The 12,669-nt window shown below is 37.4% G+C and overlaps 1 protein-coding gene across 1 annotated transcript in view; it reads right to left on the bottom strand.

Moving 5' to 3' along the window:
- The window catches only part of me1 (malic enzyme 1, NADP(+)-dependent, cytosolic), a 114,135-nt gene that overhangs the window by 49,572 nt on the left and 51,894 nt on the right, over positions 1–12,669 (bottom strand). The window lies entirely within an intron of this gene.

The following is a 12,669-nucleotide window of genomic DNA, read 5'->3' as shown; positions in this document are numbered from 1 at the left end:
TCGGCTAAATAGAAAATGAGCGAAATGACAAGTGAACATAAATTTAAAATCAAATGGAGCAATTCTGAGTTTTATCCCTGAAGGTTACTTTCCCACAGTTCTGAGTACGATTAAATTGCCCATAAGCTTATTTATTTAACTAAAGTGCATTTTTAAGGCTCCCCACAAGAGTTGTTGGACTGATAAAATAATAAGTCGCTAAAATCAAATGTATAAGCATCAACTCAGTGCCCTCTTTAAAGGGCCTTTTTAAATATGACACCATACAGGGTTACAAAAATCTGCAATAGTGTTCTGCACAGTCTACAAAAGTCATTTTCCCCTTGAGAAAATAAGTGCATAGTGTTTCACAAGCTCTTATTAAACAGACTCTGGCATCTTCAATTTATTTCCAAGCTATTAAAAGCTCTCTTTATGGTCGGTTCGAAGACTCGATTATGCTGCGAGTCCCCTTTTTCACTTACTTTCAGAGAAACAGTGCCGGCAGAATGACGTTTAGTCATTTAGCAGACGCTTTTGTTCAAAGAATGAATGTTTGTTAAGACACATAAGTGGCACTGGAAGAATCTACACTGAATACGTACACTACCATTATAGCACTATAATACTGTCAATATGTGACACAATACCACTATATTACCACTAGCTTTAGCACATTAGCTAACCAAAGTCTAAGTTTGACATCCAAAAAGTGACTACATTTACAGTAACATCACATTTGTAAGATGCCATCTTTACAGACTTTGAGGTTTTTGCCATGACAATTTGTCATGCAAGTATTACTGCCTGACAGCACCACCCCTACTGCTACGGCAAGTAGGAAACCAGCACACTTTTTGGATACATAATTTTGGCACCAATACACAACTTTTTTTCTTTTATTAGGGCCCGAGCACACCGGGGTGTGAGGACCCTATTGTTCTTCAAGGAGTTATTATTATTATTATTTTTCTCCGACTTCAGCGGGACTTTAGAGGGCCTAAACATACTCAAAAACTCATGAAATTTTGCACGGATGTCAAAAGTGATGAAAATTTACATGTGGTGTAGGCTTTGGAATTAGGCGTGGGAAAACGGCTCTATAGCGCCACCTACAAATTTTCAACGAAGCAGCCCTCGGACTGTGTTTAACGTACAATTACGAAATTCGGTACGCTTCTGTAGCATGACAAGACCTACAAAAAAGTCTCTTGGGGCGAAGCCATAAACCAAACAGGAAGTCAGCTATTCTGAGTTATTTTTGTGATTTGGGCGCAGTTTTTGTCATTTCCAGGCGTCATACTTTAACTAACTCCTCCTACAGTTTTCGTCGGATCATCTTCATATTTGGCGAGTGTCATCTTAAGGCCTTTGTTATGCTAAATTGCGAAGGATTTGACTCGACGTAAAAATTTGTGTCGGTTCTGGCCCGACAAATTTTGATGTTTTCCGATGAAACAGGAAGTTGCTGGAACTCATGCTTACAATGTCTGATCAGTCCCAAATTTCACATGATTGCTAAGAGTCCTGACCTGAACACATCTACATAACAATTTTCATTTATAGCCATAGCGCCACCAGCTGGCAACCTGAAGGAACATGTTTTAGCGCCACTTTCAAATATTCAATGCAGCAGCCCTTGGACTGTGTTTAACTTACATGTACGAATTTCGGTATGCTCATGTATTATTACAAGCCCTACAAAAAAGTCTCTTGGAGCAACGCCCTACACCAAACAGGAAGTCAGCTATTTTGAATTATTTCTCAGATTTTGGCTCAGTTTTTCTCATTTTCAGCAGTCATACTTTAACTAACTCCACCTACAGTTTTCGTCGGATCATCATCATATTTGGCGAGTCTCATCTTAAGGCCTTTGTGATGCTATATTGCGAAGGATTTGATTCTATATTAAAATTTGTGTCGGTTCTGGCCCGACAAATTGGATGTTTCGCTATGAAACAGGTTGCTGGAACTCAGGCATACAGTGTCCGATCTGTCCCAAACTTCACATGATTGCTAAGAGTCCTGACCTGAACACATCTACATGTCAATAGTCACTTATGGTTATAGCGCCACCAGCTGGCAACAGGAAGTGACATGTTTACACTGATTATGCAATGTCCGATCTGTCCCAAACTTCACATGATTAATAAGAGTCCTGGACTTGAACACATCTAGATGTCAATAGTCACTTATGGTTATAGCGCCACCAGCTGGCAACAGGAAGTGACATGTTTACACTGATTATGCAATGTCCGATCTTTCCCTAACTTCACATGATTAATAAGAGTCCTGGACTGAACACATCTACATGTCAATAGTCACTTATGGTTATAGCGCCACCAGCTGGCAACAGGAAGTGACATGTTTACACTGATTATGCAATGTCCGATCTTTCCCTAACTTCATATGATTAATAAGAGTCCTGGACTTAACACATCTACATGTCAATAGTCACTTATGGTCATAGCGCCACCAGCTGGCAACAGGAAGTGACATGTTTACACTGATTATGCAATGTCCGATCTTTCCCTAACTTCATATGATTAATAAGAGTCCTGAACTGAACACATCTTCATGTCAATAGTCACTTATAGTTATAGCGCCACCAGCTGGCAACAGGAAGTGACATGTTTACAATGATTATGCAATGTCTGATCTGTCCCAAACTTTACATAATTGACAAGAGTCCTGGACTGAACACATCTACATGCCAAAAGTCACTTATGGCCATAGCGCCACCTGCTGGCAACAAGAAGTAACATGTTTTACACTGATTATTCAAAGTCAGATCTGCCCTACATTTTACATGATCAATAAGAGTCCTGGACTGAACACATCTACGTGCCAATATTTACATGTAGTCACTCATACTCTCATACACTTTTAAATGGTTCACCTATGTTTACATGCTTAAATGCCTATTTACTACTGTTCCCTTTAATTCTTATGCCACGGCGTGGCGGTGTCATGTGTGCGAGGGCCCTTCCATCACTGCTTGCAGTTTTAATTTTCATTGTGCTTATATTATCCACTAAGAATATGATAAAATATTGTAGATTAACTAGTGCTTAACCTCATAAGGTCTAACATCTGAGGTCTTACGAGGTAAATATTCTAGTCATGAACTCTTAAGGTCACTTTGAAAACCGATGAATTTTTTATGCAGCTTAACTGTGCTTGTGTCCTAAAAAATGCTTTCAAATCCGACCATTACACTATTAAAAAAAACAATTGCACACTGTATCTGATCCCTGTGCACTCATGTGTAATCTTAGAGCGACAGACTACTATGTGCTTCTGGCATGGATAATGCTATAATAGTCTTATCTGAGGTAAAAATGCTTTCACAACATTCAAAATATGATTTATTGCTGACAAATAATTGTGCGCACTGCTCAAAACACCTCACATTCGTTCACAAAGTGAGCATGTTGATTTTACTGGCTTTGTGTGATTTTTAATTTGATGTTATTCCATGCAGACTTCTCTACGGTTCTCCAATACCTGACATTCACATAACACTGCTGTATAAAAACAGGATCAATAAAGAGGCTAGATTATATATATATATTTTAATGCTTTAAAATCAACCAAACTAATAGGCACAGGTTTCTTGCCAAGGTGACTGGAAACTTCAAGAACCTCTAAAAGCAAATCAGTGGCGTGGACCCAAACTAACACATCTGGATCAACAACTAACCTAAAATAAAACATCTGGGCTGTGCAGTTGTTGGCCTCCGAGCACCACCAAGTCGTCGTCAGTTTGGCATATTCGCACAAGAACCACAAGGTTTTAGTAGTACTGTAGATTCTTATTAGAAGATTTTTGTGTATATAACATCTGGTTTTCTTGATTTCTCTCTGTCTGATTATAGTTTATGGCTCCCAATACATAAGTTGACACTTAAAGCTACGTTGTTAACCTTGAGGTCAAGACTCAGTGGGTTTCTACAGTATGTGGAACTAGAAAAATCAAAAGACAATGTGTCAAGTGCATTGACGCTCCCTTGAGTGGGAGATTCCAGAAATCCTTTCAGGATCGTAAAATGACTCGTAGCTTAAATGCATCTTTAGCAGGTCTGGTGTCACATGGAGAGCTACATTCTGATAATAAATAATAAAAACTACGCTAAATGACTTATGCTGCGTTCAGACCAGCTGCGGTGGAGGCGTCAACCACGCATGATTTCAATGTTAAGCCAATGTGAGGACGCGTTGGCGCGCATCTGGAGGTCTCGCGGCATGAATGAGGCGTTTAGCACGGTGCGGTAGACGGGATTCCACCTTATTCGCAAGTCTAGTTCGCGCGAATGCCACGAAGTTGAAAAATTTGAACTTTGGCAGAAAAACGCGCCGCGTTAACCAATCAGGAGCTTGCTCTAGTAGTGACGTGATTACAGAAGCCGAACGGAGTTGCAGAAGCCCCTCTCGATGACTGGAATTTCACACACAACTTTCACGCGTGAATGAGCCTGAACTCAAAATTTTAAATTTGAACTTAAGGCAGAAAAACGTGCCGGGTTAACTGGCATTTGCTCTAGTGGTGACGTAATTATAGGAAGCGAGCGGAGTGGCAGAGGCCCCTCCCATGACGCGAATTTCCACATGAATGTTACGATGGCTAGAATTTCATGCGTGAATGAAGCAAGTAAACTCAAAATGTTAAAGCGGCAAACTAGACGGGGTAGACGCGAATTTGACGCCTCAAACGCGGTTGGTGTGAACCCATGGTTATGTTTCTCAGTTTCTTGACTGTAAACAATGCGAACCAGTGATAACTAAAATAATAATTTGGAAAAAATCTCTATGTCCGGTTCAAAAGTTGACAAATTTAGCTTAAACTGATGACAAAGCAAAATCTCACCATTTCAGTTGGTCCAAATGCTTTAAGCTCTTGAAGAAAATATTTTAAAACAATGTCGTCATTACCAAAGTCCCAAAAACCGCCTCATATAAACATTTCTTTTGGTCTGATCAATAACTCATTACAAAAAGAAAATGCACAAAAGGGCCGAATCCGAGTTTTACTTGGGGATAAAGTAAAAAAGCAGAACATGTCAGCATGTCGCTGTGGTTGGAAAGTGAGGTTTCTGGGTAGCTGGAGGACATTCACATCCCTCACATGCTGGTAAACCATTCAACCCCTTACCACCAGAATCATGAAACGCTGAGGAAATGATTCTTCCCAACATACATATGACTGTGCTCCAGCCCTTCAAATAGTGTTAGTTAACAGCATACAAATGCACATACTATCTCATGTGAAGTAAATTCACATTTTCTCATGCTAAGTGTTAAAGTTTGTTGCCTGCACTTTAAATTAATCACTTAATAAAAAGCTCATTTCCTTCTAATCCTCAGTATTATTTAATATTCTGCATCACGTCGTTCCACTGGAAGATCCTTCCATGTGAAAATAAAAAGCACATTAGGAACCAAAAGATGTTAAACAAAACTGCCAACACCTTATTTCTCTCAGCAGGCTCTCTCTACATTTTTACTAGAAGGAAAGGAATTTCATCAGCTCGGCCAATTTCAATGATCTGTTACAGGGAAACATTGACCTTGAATAGAGAGGTGGGTAACATTGAATTTTACTGAATAAAACTATTATAGTACAATATGGCTTTAAGATACCATAGCAGGGGTGGCACAGTGGCTCAGTGGGTCGCACAATTGCCTAACAGCAAGAAGGTCCCCGGTTTATACCCCAGGAGGCATTTCTTGTTGGGCTTGCATGTTCTCCCTGTGTCATAGTGAGTTTACTCAGAGTACTCCGGTTTCCTCCCACATGCCAAAAACATGCAGGAAAGGTGAATTGGACACGTCTAATTCCCCCTTCCCAACATGTGTATTGGTCAATTTGTGTATAGATTAACCGGTTTTAGTCATAAATATAGCCATAGATGCTGGAATGGCGTTAAGAATGCATTAATAAATAAATAAAATCATATTGACCCCCAAAAGTCACAGCACATTTATATACAGTACTAGGTGGTACTTTCTCCACAATGACTCGGTGAGCAAATACAGAGTCAAAAGTATAGTACTATATTTACTTGGGAAACAAGAGATCCATCTCATCCCAAGGTGAGCATACAGTAATTTGGTATCGTGAATGTCCACAGGCAAAGGATTGCAGTGCAAACACATTGTAATTGAATCCAGAAGGCCCAATAGTCCTTTATTTGAAATATCTCTCTGTGTTGTGATTACAACAAGACGCCAAATCATCACTGCTGTCTGTAACTATTATTTTATTTTATTTTATATTTTATTTTATTATTTTATTTTATTATTTTATTATTTCATTTTATTATTTCATTTTATTATTTCATTTTATTATTTTATTATTTTATTTTATTTTATTTTATTTTATTTTATTTACTTTTACGCTGCTAATGCAATGCTCTAGCACCGAGCTACACAGGAACAAGTTTTAAAGTTTAGATCCCATCTGGACAGCTAATCTTATAAAATTGGGTCTGGCCAGGATAAACCAGACGGTTTTGTTAAGCTCTAGAAACTCATCAATTATAAGTACACTTTACATGCTTACTACACGCAGTGCGTGTGTGGCCCAATGAATGAGTGCAGCAGATTACAGGTCTTAAATCTCTTCATAGAGGCCACAAACAGTGTCAGTGTCACAAGTGCTCTACATTCAGCACCTACAGTATAAGCAATCTCCCTGTCATTAGCTCAGGAAGGAAGCAAACATCCACAACCCCCCATCCAATCAAAATTAGCCTTCAAAATTGGTCTCAAGTACTTTATTTAGACTCTGTTTTGATTCATCTATTAGAGATTTGTGGTTTAGATTTTTGGAGTTGCAACCACAAATCCTTCTTACTGAAAATACACCAAAAACATTCCAGCTGATGATGTAAGTTTCACATATGTCATGAATCTCAAGTGCTCTTCCACTCAAATTAAATGTGAAAACAACCCAGCAGTTGGGTTAAAACAACCCATTATTTGGGTCATTTAACCCAGAAATGTGTTCTGTCCAATAGTTACTCAGCCCTAGGTTAAAAACAACCCAACATTTTTTAGAGCGTAGGATGGTTTTATGTAGAAAAATAGTGAATCACAAAAAATGACTTAAAGGAATATTCAATTTTCTTAAAAGAAAAATCCAGATAATTTACTCACCACCATGTCATCCAAAATGTTGATGTCTTTCTTTGATCAGTCGAGAAGAAATTATGTTTTTTGAGGAAAACATTGCAGGATTTTTCTCATTTTAAATGGACTTGAATGGACACCACCACTTAACACTTAACTCAACACTTAACAGTTTTTTCAACGGAGTTTCAAAGGACTATAAACGATCCCAAACGAGGCTTAAGGGTCTTATCTAGCAAAACGATTGTCATTTTTGACAAGAAAAATAACAAATATACACTTTTAAAGCACAACTTCTCGTTTAGATCCGGTCGTCATGCGCTAGCGTGACCTGACGCAATACGTCATCAAACCAAGAGGTCACAGAGGACGAACGCGAAACTCCGCCCCAGTGTTTACAAATGTGTTGAAAGAGGACCGTTCCTACGTTGTTGTATGTCAACTGACACTAATTAATGTCTTTGTGTCAGTTTATTGTTTAAAATGGTCCGCAAATGTGCGTTTTATATATGTAACACGTGACCTCCCTACGTCACTACGCATTTACGTTAGGTCGCGCTAGACCGGACCTAAACGAAAAGTTGTGCTTTAAAAGTGTATATTTGTTATTTTTCTTGTCAAAAATGACAATCGTTTTGCTAGATAAGACCCTTATGCCTCGTTTGGGATCGTTTAGAGTCCTTTGAAACTCCGTTGAAAAAAACTGTTAAGTGTTGAATTAAGTGTTAATTGTTGGTGTCTATTAAAGTCCATTAAAATGAGAAAAATCCTGCAATGTTTTCCTCAAAAAACATAATTTCATCTCGACTGAACAAAGAAAGACATCAACATTTTGGATGACATGGTGGTGAGTAAATTATCTGGATTTTTCTTTTAAGAAAATGGAATATTCCTTTAAGCACACCATAAATGATACAGTATTTATCTAATTATATAGTCATTGCATATTAAAGGTGACATAGAATGATAGAACGGGGTATTTATCCTTGTTCTGTGATGTGACATGTAGACAAAAAATTTTTTGTTTGGGTCTGTAATGCCTTAGAAGCTTCCTAAAATCCTCTCTCAGAAAGCTCTATTAGGGTGGGGGATTTTAAACAAGTGGTTTTGTACCTATTTGGCTCCCCCTACTGGCTTAACTTGCAATCTCATTACTGATTGGCTGACTTTGCTGCCACTCACAAAATGTAGCCAATTATTTTAAAGTGGAGGGGCAGTGAGATGCCTGTGATGTCATAAGCATAAGTTTTTCAGATTGGGCCGTTTTCTGGCTGACATTTCTAAAAGAGGAATTTCTATGAGACTGAGATGTTTAGCATGTTTAGCACTTTTTGAATGTTCGTGAATGCGGGTAGACTACCATTATTCAACAAAGACAAGGTAGAAATGGTTTTTCATTCTCTGTCCCCTTTAAGTAATTTTACACTGGATCTGCAATAGTTAAAACTTTTTAGCACACTCATACATTTTTAAGACACCCTTGACATTAAACATAAAAGTGTTTTCTGATTTAGGACTGTTCAAAACTCTCCAGTCAGTTCTTTGGCACCTATAGGTTAGTGATGAAACAAAAAGGGTCAACTTAAGGCCTCTCTCTTAACCCGACTTCAAACGGTTATCTCACACTGTGTCTTTATATTAGGCTCAAAAGACCTGACTTGAACCCTGCTGAATGTTCATATATATGAGGACAAACTTCAATTCCAGGCAAGTAATAGTCCTAGTAATATGCTTGTTAACCAACATGTTGCCTTTTTAAAATATTGGCTATAAATACATTTATAAAGCAATGTACTGTAATGTAACTTTCCACAAACCTTCATAAAAGTATTGTATAGTATTGATTAATTATAAATGTTATCAAAAGTATATGTGAAGTTATGAACTATGTAAGTACCAATTCAGTAGCAGCAATTTTCTGACCTCAGACAGCCCATTTATTTTCTAAAGGACTTTTCCTTCCAATCTTCGCTTTCTATTATTGTGCACTTTTTAAGATTTGTACCTTTTCCTGCTTTAGCACCTAATGAAACTTGACCCCTGACCACAAACTCGGTAGCACGCTGCTGCAGTGTTTAGTCTGAAGGATGCAAGATTACAGGCAGTTGAGCCCAGCATGATGAAGCCAGCTGTCTTACTGACACTATTTCACACTGTGCAGTTCATGCTGCTGTAATTAGGGCTCTCATCTAAATCGCTGCTTCACCTTGGTGGTCCCTTTGACACACACAAACACCCAGTAGGGAGTCTCTGCTGATGACCGATCTTTGCTAAAAAGCTGTGTGTGCGCATGTAGAGGTCCTTTCTATATGACGGGCTCATAAATCAGACGTGTTTCACTTTACATTTACTCTAAATGACAATTATGTTCTGTGAAGGTTAGCTTTAGGTCAGGGGTAGGCAAAGTCGGTCCTAGAGTGCCGACGTGCTGCAGATTTTAGTTCCAACCCTGAAAAAACTTGCAGTTTCCAGGTGACTCTTTAGACCTTGTTTTGTTTTTAGGTGTTTAATTAAACTCTGCAGGACATCAGGACCGACATTGCCTACCCCTGCTTTAGGGGGTCATTAATCTATGAATTTTTTTATCTTGAAGATGAAAACCATTGCATCTACTGTATGAGTTTTTACTCACTTTACTCACACCCAGTCTATACAATGTGTGACATTGTTTTTCCAGTAGAACATTAAAGAAAATTGGTAACACTTTACTTGAAGGGGTGTTCATAAGACTGACATGACACCTCATAATCATGACACGTGTTATTTGAAATACCTTAACAAAATGCAACAGACATGTCAAAAGATTATACTTAACTTTGTGTATGTGCACAATACATAAAAACTGACAACTAACAGAACTTGTTCTTCCCCACACAGAGGGTTCTAAAATTTTCTGACATATAAGAAAAAACAAACAAAACATTTAATTAATTTAATTAATTCATTTAATGTAATTAACTATAGTGATATGAACCCAACACTGCATGGCTCAGCCCATTATTGTACTGTTTGTATTTAATTTTAGGTGAATTGGTCTCCAAATGCAATAAAATATAATTGTATCAATTTTAATTATTATTATTGGATGATTGCTTTTTATTTCATAAACACATGGAAGAAACTTAATTATGAACTGAATATTCATGCCACCGGTTTAAAACTATTTGACAGAGTATTAAAATGTAATGACTTTTAAAGGACAAGTTCGGTATTTTAGACTTAAAGCCCTATTTTCGCGTGATTGTGTTTCACCTCACACCTCTATAATGGTTGTATAGGTGCACATGAACAATCCTTCCTAAAATGCATTAAACTTTAGTTTACAAAGACATGAAACTCACCGAGTGGTCGGGGTGTTCACTGGTATGCTCACACAAAAATCGCTGCAAAATACGCATTCCAACAGGTTTTATCGTAGTTTTTACCAACTCCATTGACTTGTATTAGATGTCCTGTGAGGTACGGTATTACTCCGCGCCGGGAACTTTGTTTCTATTCTTGCAATTGGCAATGGCGGATTAGCGCCACCACCTGGGCTGGAGTGTTTATTATTCAAGCTCTAAGCGGAAGAATGTACGGGTGTGAGGCGTTTGGAAAAATAGGTCCACAAGTTAACAACGAATGCTAAAACAGCTGTTGGAAAGCATCTTTTGCAGCGATTTTTGTGGTAGCATATCAGTGAACACCCCTGACACTCGGTGAGTTTCACGTCTTTGTAAACGAAAGTTTAATGCATTTTAGGAAGGATAGTTCCAGTGCACCATTAAACCCATTGTAGAGGTGTGAGATGAAACACAAACACGCGAAAATTCTCAGGGCAGCCGCAAATGTCGAAATTTCAGTCAAAACCATTCTATTTCACCATAAACAATCTGAAAACAGGGCTTTAAGTCTAAAATACCGAACTTGTCCTTTAAATGAAAGATTATATTTTTACCACTGTAGTTGAGGTCAAGAAAAATATTTATGACGCCGTTATAAAACTATATGACAGAGTATTAACACTTAATTACATTTTAATGATAAAGTCCATTTGTATCACTGGTAAAAAGTGGTCAGTTATGTTGTCTTGGTAATGTCAAGTTGTCATGACAAGTTATTATGTATTGGTTAATGTCAAGTTGTCATAAAGATATCACAAACAATTTCATCTTTGCATTAAAAATGACATAATTGAACAAATGACACTTAATGACAGTTAAGTGCATAAAATCGTGTCATGTCATGATTATGAAGGTGTCATGTCAGTCTTATGAACACCTGTTCAAGTAAAGTGTTACCAGATAAATTTTTGATGGAATTTTGGTCCTTGGTGATTTATAAAATGCAAGTCCACAGGTTCCACATCTTTGAAAGTTCAATAACCATTCACAGTCAACACAAAAGTAATCCCTGCGGCTCCTTACGATATATTGATGTTATATAAAGCAAATCAATTAGTCTGTGCAAGACACAATGTTATTTACAACATTATAAGTATAACAGATATCCCATAGCATCAGGTAAATCGATCTGTGCATGCATCAGTAACTCAGCAGGAAGGGCGCGTTTCCAACTAATTTTTTCCACCCCCAAAAACACTGGGGTACAAGTTCACAGAGGGTCATAATTTTAAATAATTTTGCAAGTAATTTTCAGTGTCTTATACACACTGATTGTGCTTAATAAGACCTCAATTAATCATAGGAGCAGCAAGGATTATTTTTGTGTTGTCTGTAACTGTAGAGCTTAGATGCAAAAACCGTTTGACGTGTTTTATTGTAAATGAGAAATTTTAATGCTCTTAAGAAAGAAAAACTATTACTGGATTCTTCCAACAAAGCTGTTTCTAAATGCCCTGAAGACGGGATTAGAGGAGATTTGAAGCTAAAGTTTCATAAACGCATCATACGCCTCTAGAGTATTATTGGTTATAAGGTTATAATAATAATCTCATTTTTTGATGGAGGCATAATTTAGTGGCTTTTTCATTCGAGCTCCTCAAATGCTTTTTGAACTTTCAAAGATATGGAACCTGAGGATTTGCATCTAATAAAATCCATGTTTTAGCCAAAATTAAGCCTGAGGGTGAGTAAATGATCAGCAAATTATCATATAAAAGTTAAAGTAAACTTTAAGTGGGATTATGAGAAAGATCTGTGTAACATGGAAATTGAATGACAAATTTGCAGATCCCAAGAAATTCCCTAAAAATAAAACTGGTAACAACAATGACAAGACTTGAAGTATTCTGATATCTTATCATATTCAGAGACCTATAGCTCACTTTACAAAATACACTAAGAATTGCTTATGTTAAACCATCAGAGGAAAAAGAAATGGATAACAATCCTGCAACATATGCCAGACTCGTAATAGGGCTATAGGTTATGCTTTCATATTTATATTATGCTGTATGATTTTTGGCCTTTACTCCAAAGAGTCATAAAATCTGGCAACAGTCTTCAAATTTACAACAGTCTTCAATTTACACAACAGATTTCTGTTATGACAGAATATATTCAATTCGTGTGACAGATGTTTTAACATTCCAGATTCAATTTCCTTCACCTGGAGGTA

Source organism: Paramisgurnus dabryanus, chromosome 13, assembly GCF_030506205.2.
Source record: "Paramisgurnus dabryanus chromosome 13, PD_genome_1.1, whole genome shotgun sequence".
NCBI lineage: Eukaryota > Metazoa > Chordata > Actinopteri > Cypriniformes > Cobitidae > Paramisgurnus > Paramisgurnus dabryanus.
This window is presented reverse-complemented; position numbering and strand designations above follow the sequence as displayed.